Genomic DNA, 13,002 nt, shown 5'->3' with positions numbered 1-13,002 from the left:
CATGTCTTTGCTAAAAAAAAACCCAATACGTGTAAATTAATTGGTTTACGTGAAAGTTATAGCGTTTACAAATGGTGGGAAAGATACTGGGATTTTTAGTTATTTTTTTATACTAATAATGGCGGCGATCAGCGAATTATGGCGGCGATCAGTGACTTATGGCAGCGACCAGCGACTTATGGAGGGACTTTGGGACTGCGGTGGACATTCTGACATTGGGGGGTACTGACTTGGGGTCACTTACATCCCCAAAAACACTAATACAGTGATCAGTGCAAAAAGAAAAACCCACTGACACTGTACTAATGGCACTGGGGAGGAAGGGGTTAACTTTATTTTGCAGGGAATGGTTATCTGACTGAGGGGAGTGTTTTACTAGGGGGCGGGGGTGTGTGCTGGACGGGACAAGGCTGATCGAGAGAGAGAAACTCTTCTTTCTCGATCAGCTCGTCCTCGAGCTGTCAGGGAAGTGACAGACAGCACAGCTACTGCAGCTGTGCTGTCTGTCACTGTTTGCCGCCGAGCGCCGGGAAACAGCCGGTAAAGACCGGCTGTGACCCGGCGACTGACATCCGCGGCGGTGATCGGCGGGACAGATAGGGCAGCGGCGCGCCTCACGCGCGCCCCTATCTGTTTACAAAACACGCATTTTAAAACGTGGTTTTGCCTGCCAGTGCCACCCTGCCATCGTATTTCTACAGTGGCAGGGCGGCAAGTGGTTAATAGTAAAAAGGTGCAGTCCAAGCATGTAGGCCCTTTACAAAATAATCTAGAGTGGGTGACTGGGGACAAAGAGAAGGCAAATTTATTAAATACCTTCTTCAGCTCTGTGTATACAAAGGAGCATGGGGGAGCTCTTGTCCATAATGGGCATGGTATTGACACAGCTCCAGATGATCCACATTGGCTCACAATTGATATGATCCAAAAATATTTAGACAGAATAAAGGTGAATAAAGCACCTGGACTGGATGGCATACACCCATGGGTCCTTAAAGAATTGAGCTCTGTCATTTCAAAGCCAATGTTTCTAATTTTTAGGGACACTTTAATGACTGGCATAGTACCACTGGATTTGCGTAAGGCCAATGTGGTGCCAATATTTAAAAAGGGGTCAAAATCTTTACCAAGTAATTATAGACCTGTTAGTTTAACTTCTATAGTTGGGAAGATACTGGAGAGTTTAATAAAAGACCACATCGATGAGTTCTTGCTAAAAAACAATATTTTAACTATTAGCCTACAAGGCACTTCTACCCCCTTCCTGCCCAGGCCAATTTTCAGCTTTCAGCAGTGTCGCACTTTGAATGACAATTGCGCGGTCCTGCAACACTGTACCCATATGAAATTTTTATAATTTGTTTTGAGACAGATAGAGCTTTCTTTTGGTAGTATTTAATCACCTCTGGGTTTTTTTTATTTTTTGTTAAACAAACCAAAAACAACTGAAAATTTTGAAAAAAAAAATTTTTCTTAGTTTTTGTTATAAAATTTTGTAAATAAGTGATTTTTCTCCTTCACTGATGTGCGCTAATGAGGCTGCAGTGATAGGCACTGATAGGCTGCACTGATGGGCACTGATAGGTGGCACTGATAAGCACTGATGAGGAGGCACTGGTAGGTGGCACTGATGGGCATTGACAGGCATCACTGATGGACACTGAAAGGCAGCACTCATATATGCCACTGATAGGCGGCACTGACTGGCACTGTTAGGCAGCACTGATAGGCAGCACTGACGGGCAATAATAGGCGGCACTGACTGGCACTGATAGGAATAGACTCCCTCAAGAGTTGGTTCTGGCCAGCTTAGTGGATTGCTTTAAAAAAGACCTGGATTCCTTCTTGGATACACAGACTACAACTGGTTACTACTTATAGGTAAAATTTATCCAGGGAATATTATTATTATTATACAGGATTTATATAGCGCCAACAGTTTGCGCAGCGCATTAAAATATAAGGGAGACAGTACAATTACAATACATTTCAGTACAGAAGGAATAGGAGGGCCCTGCTGATGGAGCTTACAATCTAAAGGAAGGGGGAGGTGATAAAAAAGGTGATAGCTGCGGGGGATGATCTGGCGGAGGTAATTCAAGTACAGTTCTTAGGTGGAGGTGGGGTAGGCTTCCCTGAAGAAGTGAGTTTTCAAAGATCGCCAAAAGGCAGACAGGGTGGGGGCTGACCGGACATGCTGTGGTAGGGATTTCCAGAGGATGGGAGAGGCTCTGGAGAAGTCCTGGAGGCAAGCGTGGGAGGAGGTGATGAGGGAGCTAGAGAAGAGGATATCATGGGAGGAGCGGAGTGGGCGATTTGGGCGGTATCTGTGGATGAGGTTGATGATGTAGCTAGGGACAGTGTTGTGGATGGCTTTGTAAGCTGTGGTTAGTATTTTAAATTTTATATGTTGGGTTAGTGGAAGCCAGTGAAGGGATTGGCAGAGAGGGGCAGCAGTTGCTGATCGGTTGGTAAGGTGTATGAGTCTAGCAGAAGCATTCATAATAGACTGAAGGGGGGATAGCCTGTGTAACGGTAGACCAGTGAGGAAGGAATTGCAGTAATCGAGGCGGGATATAACCAAGGCGTGAATAAGTTGTTTTGTGGTGTCATTGGTCAGGAAGGGGCGGATTTTGGAAATGTTCCGGAGGTTGAGGCGGCAGGATTTAGCCAATGAGTGGATGTGGGGCCCAAAGGAGAGGTCAGAGTCTAGGATTACGCCTAGCACCCTGGCATGAGGGGAAGGACCAATGGTTGTGCTGTTGATCTTAATGGTAAAGTCATGAGTGGGGGATCGGGGAGGAGGAAATATTACAAGCTCAGCTTTTGAAAGATTGAGTTTAAGGTAGTGATGTGACATCCATGCTGATATGTCACTTAGTAGATTTGTGATACCCGATTGCCTCTCGGGGGATCAGGAAGGATTTTTTTCCCTTGCAGGAGCAAATTGGATCATGCTTTGCTGGCTTTTTTTGCCTTCCTCTGGATCAACTGTGGGTATAGGATTATAACTTCTTTTTTTTGTAATGGTTGAACTGGATGGACTTTTGTCTTTTTTCAGCCAGACTAACTATGTAACTATATGGGGTATGGTTGTTGAGGTGGTGAATCCAAAAAGAGTATAATTCAAATAAGAAATTTAAATATTACTTTAGTAACACATGGACGATGTAAGAAAAGTGATCATTTTGGTTACCTTTCTTTTACTTGGTTTATTTCAGATTAGTATATTCCTCTGCCGCTCGACCTCCCGACATGTTGTGCAACATACACTATTACCATATCAAAGAGGATATTTTATGATGAGCCAGGCAAATGGGCCCAATAGAATGGGATGGAGTGCAGGTCATTCTTTTGCCTGATATATCCAAGACCTTGCTTGCTATGCGGAGAGTAGTGAAGCTTCTCTTCTACCACATAAATGGCCCAAGGGGTGTCTTATAGTTGGGGCCAACTATCTGAATTTTGAGTATGAAAGGAAATAAATTTTTTTCAGCTACTATATATATATACAGTGAAGGAAATAAGTATTTGATCCCCTGCTGATTTTGAATGTTTGCCCACTCACAAAAAAATTATCAATCTTAAAAATCGAATGGTAGGTGTATTGTAATAATGAGAGACAGAATAGCAACAAAAAATTCAAAAGAAATGCATGTCTAATAAATTATGCACTAATTTGCATGTTCATGAAGGAAATAATTATTTGATCCCCTTCACAAAACATGACTTAGTACTTGGTGGCAAATCCCTTGGCAATCACAGAGGTCAGACGTTTCCTGTAGTTGGCCACCTGCTTTACACACATCTCAGGAGGGATTTTGGCCCACACCTCTTGGTAGATCTTCTCCAAGTCATTAAGGTTTGGTGGCTGACATTTGGCAACTCGAACTTTCAGCTCCCTACACAGGTTTTCAATCAGATTAAGGTCTGGAGACTGGCTAGGCCACTACAGGACCTTAATGTGCTTCTTCTTGAGCCACTCCTTTGTTGCCTTGGCCGTGTGTTTTGGGTCATTGTCATGCTGGAACACCCATCCACGACCCATTTTCAATGCCCTGGCTGAGGGAAGAAGGTTATGACCCAAACGTTGATGGTACATTGCCCCATCCATCGTCTTTTTGATGTGGTGCAATTGTCCTGTCCCCTTAGCAGAAAAACACCCCCAAAGCAGGATGTTTCCACCACCATGTTTGACAGTTGGGATGGTGTTCTTGGGGTCATAGGCAGCATTCCTCCTCCTCCAAACACGGTGAATTGAGTTGATGCCAAAGAGCTCAATTCTGGTCTCATCTGACCACAACACTTTCAACCAGTCCTCTTTTGCATCATTCAGATGTTCAGTGGCAAACTTCAGACGGGCCTGGACATGTGCTTACTTGAGCAGAGGGACCTTGCGGGGACTGCGGGATTTCAATCCTTGTCGGCGTAGTGTGTTTCCAATTGTTTTCTTGGTGACTGTGGTCCCAGCTGCCTGGAGATCATTGACAAGATCCTCACATGTAGTTCTGGGATGATTCCCCACTGTTCTCATGATCATTGATACTCCACAAGGTGAGATCTTGCATGGTGCACCAGACCTACAGAGACTGACAGTTGTTTTGTGTTTCTTCCATTTGCGAATGATTGCACCAACTGTTGTCACCTTCTCACCAAGCTGCTTGGCAATAGTTTGGTAGCCCAGTCCAGCCTTGTGTAGGTCTACAATCTTGTCCCTGACATCCTTGGACAGCTCTTTGGTCTTTGCCATGGTGGAGAGTTTGGAATATGATTGTTTGATTGCTCCTGTGGACAGGTGTCTTTTATAATCTCTAAAATGAGATTAGCAGCACTCCCTTTAAGAGACTGCTTCTAATCTGATCTTCTTACCTGTATGAAATACACCTGGTAGCCAGAAATCTTGCTGAATGATAGGGGATCAAATACTTATTTCCCTCATGAACATGCAAATCAGTGCATAATTTGTTAGACATGCATTTCTTTTGAATGTTTTGTTGCTATTCTGTCTCTGTGTTACAATACACCTACCATTCGATTTTTAGACTGATCATTTCTTTGGGAGTGGGGAAACATTCAAAATCAGCAGGAGATCAAATACTTATTTCCTTCACTGTATATATATATATATATATATATATATAGTGTTATTTTATCTTTTGAATATCAGATGTCTTTTCTTGAACCTCTTCAGGATCTAATGGGAGTAGAGGTTTTCTTTTTCTCTTTTTCTTTCTTTCTCGAAAGGGTTCTATTTAGTAAATGGTTTTACTAAGCTTGAGCATGTAGTATTTCCTGACTTTTATACACCGCTGATAGGGGGTGGGGAGAGCGGAGGGGAAGAATAGTGAGGCAGTGAAATGAAGGAGGGAAATGATGCTGTATGTAATGGAGCAATAAAAACTGAAAGGGTGGAGTTCCATATCACATAAGAATATCTGTTTATTTTTTTTTGTGTAATTATAATTCTCAGGTGATAGGTGATATGGGAGTAAGGAGAGACGTTTAGTCCTCCCTGAAGTAATTGTGTTAAATACAGTCTCCCTGGGGTGTCTGTTTTCTTTTTTTTCTCTCCCTGTAAAAGGTTATCTATTTTAAGTTTGGAATATGGTGCCAGCATTAATAAATAGATAGGAAAGTATATCATATTTACTTGTTTTAAACTTTTTTTTTCTACATTTCTTTAGGTACTGTCTGGTTTCCTGCCTAGGCAAATTATGTCATACATCCCAGGCATTTTCAGGAGAGGAGGAAGGGTTCTCAGCTCAGCCAATGCCTGAGCTAAGGGCATATGGATTCCAGGAAGTAATTGCTACATGAATCATCTGCCCTTCCTCAAGATGGCCACTGCCAGAAATGCCAGGTGGTGTTTTTTAAAATGATTTCTCAGCAAAGCATGGAGACATGCATGGATGGGTGAGTTTGCTTCGAATATTAACAATGAATAAATAGCATTTTTGGTTTGTGGTGCTCAGATGTAGTGCAGTTCAACTTTAATATGGATATCAAGCTGTTTACAAAAATATTAGCGCTAAGACTCTTTCCCTATATGGAGAGAATTATTCATTCAGATCAGTTGGGTTTAGTGCCTGGCAGAGAGGCGAGGGATAATACCACAAGAGCTCTTGATATTATCCATCTTTGTAACTCTACTGCACTCCCAGCAATTCTTCTTTGCACAGATGCTAAGAAAGGATTTGATAGGGTAAGTTGGAGATTTGTGAGGGGTACTTTCTAATATATTGGGACAAATGTAATGAAATGGATTGATGCCCTGTTTGATCACTCGATGGTAGTGGTCAAAGCTAACGGTGTGTTATCTATTAACTTTACTTTAGCATGCCATGGTTGCCCTCTTTCACATCTTCTTTTTATACTTGTTTATTGCTGCTTAAACCAGATATAACAGGCATACGGGTTGGGAAGATGTCTCATAAAGTAGCTGCATTTGCAGATGATCAACTCTTTTTTATCAACCAGTATAATCAGAGAACTGAACTCTTAATCACAATTATAAAATTATAAATGAATCTTACAATTCCAGAAGCTAGAGTCCCCATCTTGGAATTAAGCTTTCTGTTTAAATGGGTGATTGAGAGACTTAAGTATTCAGGAATATATCTCACACATTTCTTAATTAATACATTTAAGCATAATTTTCCACAGCTGCTTGCTAGTGACCTTTGGCGATGGTGGAATCTTACACATACATGATTTGGCAAACATTATATCATAAAAATGAATAAAATTTCCTGGTTGTTGTTGTACCTCTTTCAAAACCTTCCAGTGACAGTTCCGACCAACTTTTTACGACAAATTAAATGTTAATTTATGCAATTTATGTGGGTAGATTGTCCATCCAGGATTAAGACAGATATACTTGTCTTGCCCAAAGACCGTGGGGGTATGGGATTTCCAGACCCAGTTTGGTATTATCAAGCTGCAAATCTACTTCGAAATCTGGACTGGTGTAACCACACAAAGGTAAAGAGCTTGATATCTCTCGAACAATCTATTACGCCCATCCATCTCAGGGCCATTCTGTGGCTGTGCAGTATATGTCCTATACAGGTGAAGGAACATCCTATTCTGGTTACTACATGTAAAATTTCCCCATTGAGTAAAGCAAGGATGATAAACTCTTTATCATTATCAATCCTGATGTCAGTGATTGGAACCCAGATATTTCACCAGGTATATCTGACCCCAAATTTTGTCAATTTATCGAAATTAACAAGATGTTTGGGATCTGAGAGTTTGGAAATCTATAACCTATATTCAATCAATGCTTTCATCACCCCTTTCGGTATGGCAAGCAATCCAAATATGGCATTACCTTTTGTCATTATAATTTGGCTCAGTGTCATTCAATATGCCTACTACCTTTGGGTGATTATGTGCATCTGGTCAAATCGTTGCCTAACTGATTGCACCCCTGGAATCTTTCTTTCTTGTACTTATATAGCGCCGTCAATTTATACAGCGCTTTACATATATATATATATTGCACATCAGTTCCTAACCCTCAAGGGGCATACAATCTAAGGTCCCTAACTCACATTCATACATACACATACTTGGACCAATTTAGACAGGAGCCAATTCACCTGCCAGCATTTCTGTGGAATCTTATACTGAACACAATAATAATTACTGAGCAAAGAGATTTTATTTTTCACTTTAGACATAAATCATCCATATCTTCCAGATTGCAGGAATCAGGATATAAGTTGTTGACTCAGTGGTATAGATCCCCGGAGAAACTTGTTTTTGAATGCAGACCCTACCTATTGACATTGTGGAAAGGATAGGGGAACTCTTTTTCATGTATTCTGGATATGTTCTCAAATATGTCCTTATTGGCAAAATGTCTGTATTTTAATCAAGGACCTTACTGGTCTCTCTCTTGATCAGAACCCAGCAGACTGTTTATTACACCTTAGTCCTCTCTCTAAGGAAATATCACCAATCCATGGTGAGACATATTTTTAATGCGGCTAGGGCTTGTGTGCCAGGTAAAAAAAAAATATTAGTGGGGCTCTGCAGTGCATCCCCGCAAGCAACATACTGTATATCTATTATTGTATAAAGTATTTTCTATATTGGTAATTGATATTTATTTCTTTAAAAGCCCTCAGCTGAGCGGACTCACTAGAAACATAGAAAAGTGACAGTAGAAAAAGACAGAGTGGTCCATCAAGTCTGCCCATTTTTTGTTTTTTGTTTTTTTTTTGGGGGGGGGGTTGTTTTTTTGTTTTTTGTTTTTTTGTTTTAGTATAGCTCTATGCTTGTCCCAAGCATGTTTGAAGCTAGTTACTGTTGACTGGCTCACTACCTCTGCTGAAAGTTTATTCTGGGCATCAATTACTCTTTCAATAATATAGTACTTTCTGAGATTAGTTTTGAACTTTCCTCCAGTTAGTTTAAGGTCATGTCCCCGTGTTCTTGATTTTGGTTTCATGTTGAAAATTCTGCCCTCCTGAACCTTATTCAATCCCTTGATGTATTTAAGGTTTCAATCATGTCTCCCCTTTACCTTCTTGCCTCCAGACTGTACATGTTAAGTTCCTGAAGTTGCTCTTGATAAGTTTTATCCCCCAGTCCTTTCACCATTTTTGTTACCTGTCTCTGGACTCATTCTATCTTAGCAATATCTTTTTGTAAGTGATGTATCCAGGACTGGACACAATATTCTAAATGAGGTCTAAATAAAGATCTATATAAGGGAATCACGACCGCCTTCCTAATGCTGGTGACCTCTAGATTTCTATTCACTTTCCCCACTGCCTGGCCACATTGTTTGCTCATTTTGCAACCATCTGAAATAAGTACCCCCAAATCCTTTTCCTCTGTAGTGCTGGCCAACGCTGCACCCCCAATGTTGTACTCTCTCAAGGGATTCTTTTTTGCTAGGTGCATTATTTTACATTTATAAACATTGAGCTGCACTTTCCACTTATTTGACAAATCTTCCAGCACTGCCAAATCATGTTCCATGTTACAAACACCTCCAGGAATATCAACCCTATTGCACACATTTGTGTCATCAGCAAAAAGACATACCTTACTAAACAAACCTTTATTTATATCACTTACCTATAGATTAAATAGAACAGGACCTAGTGCTACACCACTAGTGGCTGGTCTCTTTTCCGAGTGAACCCCATTTACAACCACACTCTGGTATCTATCCTTTAGCCAGCTGCATACCTACTGAACCACCCAAGGGCTAAGTCCTAGCTTGTACAACTTTTGTATTAGATCATTATGTGGAACTGTATCAAATGCCTTGCTGAAATCAAGATACGCTATGTCCACAGCACCACCCTGGTCCAAAACATTGGTAATATAGTCAGAAAATTCAATCAGATTAGTCTGACATGATCTACCCTCAGTAAAGCCATGCTGCTTTGGATCCATCAAGTTGTGTGTTTTTAAGTGATCAATGATCCTTCTTTTCAGGAGTGATGCCATTAACTTCACTACAACTGATGTTAAACTCACTGGCCTGCAATTGCCAGCTTCTACCTTGCTGCCCTTCTTGTGGATAGGTACACACTTAGCTGTCTGCCAGTCATGGGAACTTAGCCTGTTAGAAGAGATTGATTAAAAAGATCAGTTAATGGTCCAACAACTATACCTCAAAATTCTCTTAGAACTCTGGGATGAATTCCACCAGGGCCCATTGCTTTATTAATCTTTAACCAAGCCAGTTCCTCTGCTACCTCTGTTGCCGGAAATCTTAAAAATTATCCATCATTACTAGAACCAATATGATTTCCTAACTTATAATTGTTAGCATAATGTATTTCTGAGAAGACTAAACAAAAGTAATTGTTTAAGTTGTTTTCTACATCCAAGTCTCCCTTAACATAAGTGTTGTGCCCAGTTTTCATTTTAGTGATCCCATCGTATTTTTTCTTTCTATCACTAATGTACCTAAAAAAGGTTTTATCTCCTAGATTGTAAGCTCCAAGGAGCAGAACCCTCCTATCCCTCTTGTATTGAACTGTATTGTTGCTGTATTGTCTCCTGTTATATTGTAAAGCAGTGAGCAAACTGTTGGCACTATATAAATCCTGCATAATGATAATAATAATCTCCTTTCTTGATAGATTTAGCAATTTCCTCCTCTTTCTGTGGTTTGGCAACACTGATAATGTGTTTGGCCTCCTTTTGTCTATTCTTAATGTCTTCTCTTTCAGCTACACCTCCTGTTTCCTTGAATCTCCTATATGCTGATTTTTTTTTTCCTTTAGATTATTCACTATTTATCCACAAGCATTGACTAAATGTCATAGATGTGGTGCAGAGCTAGGCACACTCATCCACATACTATGTTCATGGCCTCACTTACAAACCTACTGGAGGGAGGTGTCAACTGTCATCAATGCAGTAGGAGGTCTGTCTCTTCCGGTTGACCCTCTAATATTTATTCTAAGTATTGTTAATAATATAGAGACCACCTGCTATAAACAGCTATTTGTTTTTTACTCCACCTTCTATGCCAGAAGAGAAATTCTACTGATATAGAAGCTGCAGCCCCACCAACCTTAAATGACTGGAAAGAATCAGTTAACTGGGTTCTTTCAATGTATAAACTTACCTACCTTAGTAGGAATTGTCCAAAAGAGTTTGACAAAAATTAGGCTAGTTGGATTGATGCAAAAGTACTGATTGTCTAATGCAGCCTGGGTCTCTCTTTATACCTTTCCATGGTAGTTCTATGGATAGTCTTATGTCTGACATGTTTAGATGTGATTGAGAGTCAAACCCATTTATACCCCACTAGTACTGTGATTGGTTCGCTATTTACAAGAGCATTTTGCTTCTCTGTCTTCCCCCTTTCCACCCTCCCTTCCCTCTTTCCCTTTGGTCCCATGACGTATACCATCCCCCTGAGAAACTGTTTCACACAATGCTATCCTACTGCTGTATCAGGATGGCTAGTTTCACTCTTACTGTACTGCATGTACGTCTGATTGATTATTTATGCACATCACAGGATTGTACCCTGTGTATATCTATGTTGACCTATGTACTATATCTTTGAACTTTTCTATTCTGTTTTGCTTTGTTTTATTGTATTTTGTATGCTCATGTCATGCAAACTCAACGCAATAAACATTATCTGTTAAAAAAGGGGTGACTTTTGATCTATACAGTATATGATCTTAGTTAACATACCCTAAACGTTTTTTTTTTCCGTTATTAGTAAACCCCTTTATTATTTATTTTTTTTCCAAAAAAACAAAGTTTATTGAATACAAAGTGCAAAACAACACACAAAAATATACAGATGAAGCGTACATAGGACACGTAGCAAAGCATATATAGCAAACAAAAGCAAATGCAGTCCAACACCAGATCAATCAGTGTGAATAAACTAGGCCACGACAGGGCTGTGCCTGTAATATTCAGATATACTTGTCAAATGGTTGAAATAAAGAGACGTCTGGCCTCTTACCGAAACGTCCGGAGGTAAAAAGCTGTAGAGGGGAGGAGAGTGTATGTGACGCCTGGGTAAGAGTCAATATTATAGACCGAGATAGTGGAATTGTCCGAATGCGAATGTAGGAATAACTTGTCGTGTGGACCGCAAGTGAAATAAGGGAGATGGTGCTGGCAGCATTCTCAGTAGTCTTCTTGAAGGAATGTCCAGAACGTATGTACGCGTATGAGAGAAAAAAAGAAAAAATGGGAGAGAGGGACAGAGATAGAGAGAGAAAGAAAAAGGAGAGAGAGAAAGAGAGAGGGAAAAAAGAAAAAAAAAAAAAAAAAAAAAGGGAGGGGGGGAAGGGAAGCACATGGGGAGGAAAAAGTAAGGGAGGGGATGACCACCGAGATTGTCTACACCCCTTTATTATTGCTCAAATAACATTAAAAATTCCCTAATTAACTCCGTCCAACTCTTATTTATTCTAATATTTTTCAGATTTTTTTAGTTCTACCAATGATATTTAATTTGTTAAAATTTGTATTCATTTTGTTTTTTAAATTTTGCATTGTTGTAAAAAGTGCGGAAATTTTTTTTTATTGTAATTAACTTTGGTATGTTAACTGTAATTTTAGTGTCACTATAAAAAGGAGACAAAGTACATAATAAAATGTATACAAATTATCTACAGTAAAATTAGTTGTTTTAAAACCAACACTAGTCAAACTAGAAAAAAGTGCATTTTTTAATTTTATATAATTTGTCTATGGATTGCAAAGAAAATAAGGTTTGCAGGACAATATCACAAAAAAGCTTGTTTTTTCCCAAAATAAGATATACAGTATTTCTTACTTTGTTTATCTAGGTTCAGCCCTCCACTCAATTCGTAGATACAGTTGCAAGAAAAAGTATGTGAACCCCTTGGGATTACGTGGAGTTTTGCATGAATTGGGCATACAATGTGCTCTGAACGTCATCTAAGTCACAACAATAGAAGAACACAGTCTGCTGAACATAATACTACACAAACATTAGATGTTGCCATGGTTTAATTGCACATAACATGTAAACATTCACAGTGCAGGGAGGAAAAAGTATGTGAGACCCTAGCTTAATGACTTCTCCCAGAGCTAATTGGGGCCAGGAGTGAGCCAACCTTGACTCCAATCAGTGTGATGATATTGGATGTGTTGCTGACAGCTGTCCTGCTCTTAAAAAACACACACCTGTTTTGGGTTTACTGGTTTCAAGAAGCACTATCTGATGTGAACCATGCCTCTCAGAAAAGAGCTCTCAGAAGACCTACGATCAAGAATTGTTGACTTGCATGAAACTGGAAAGGGTTACAAAAGTATCTCCAAAAGCCTTGATGTTCATGTGTCCAACCAAGATTGAGTTGTTTGGGAAGAACACACAACACTATATGTGGAGAAAAAAAGGCACAGCACACCAAAATCAAAACCTCATCCCCACTGTAAAACATGGCGGAGGGAGCATCATGGTTTGGGGCTGCTTTGCTGCCTCAGGGCCTGGACGGATTGTTGTCATTGATGGGAAAATGAATTCCA

The sequence above is a fragment of the Staurois parvus genome, unplaced genomic scaffold (genome assembly GCF_062004578.1).
Source record: "Staurois parvus isolate SC_StPar_1 unplaced genomic scaffold, SC_StPar_1.0 ptg000358l, whole genome shotgun sequence".
In the NCBI taxonomy this organism is placed as follows: domain Eukaryota; kingdom Metazoa; phylum Chordata; class Amphibia; order Anura; family Ranidae; genus Staurois; species Staurois parvus.
The sequence above is the reverse complement of the archived record's forward strand: the minus strand, read 5'-3'. Positions refer to the sequence as shown.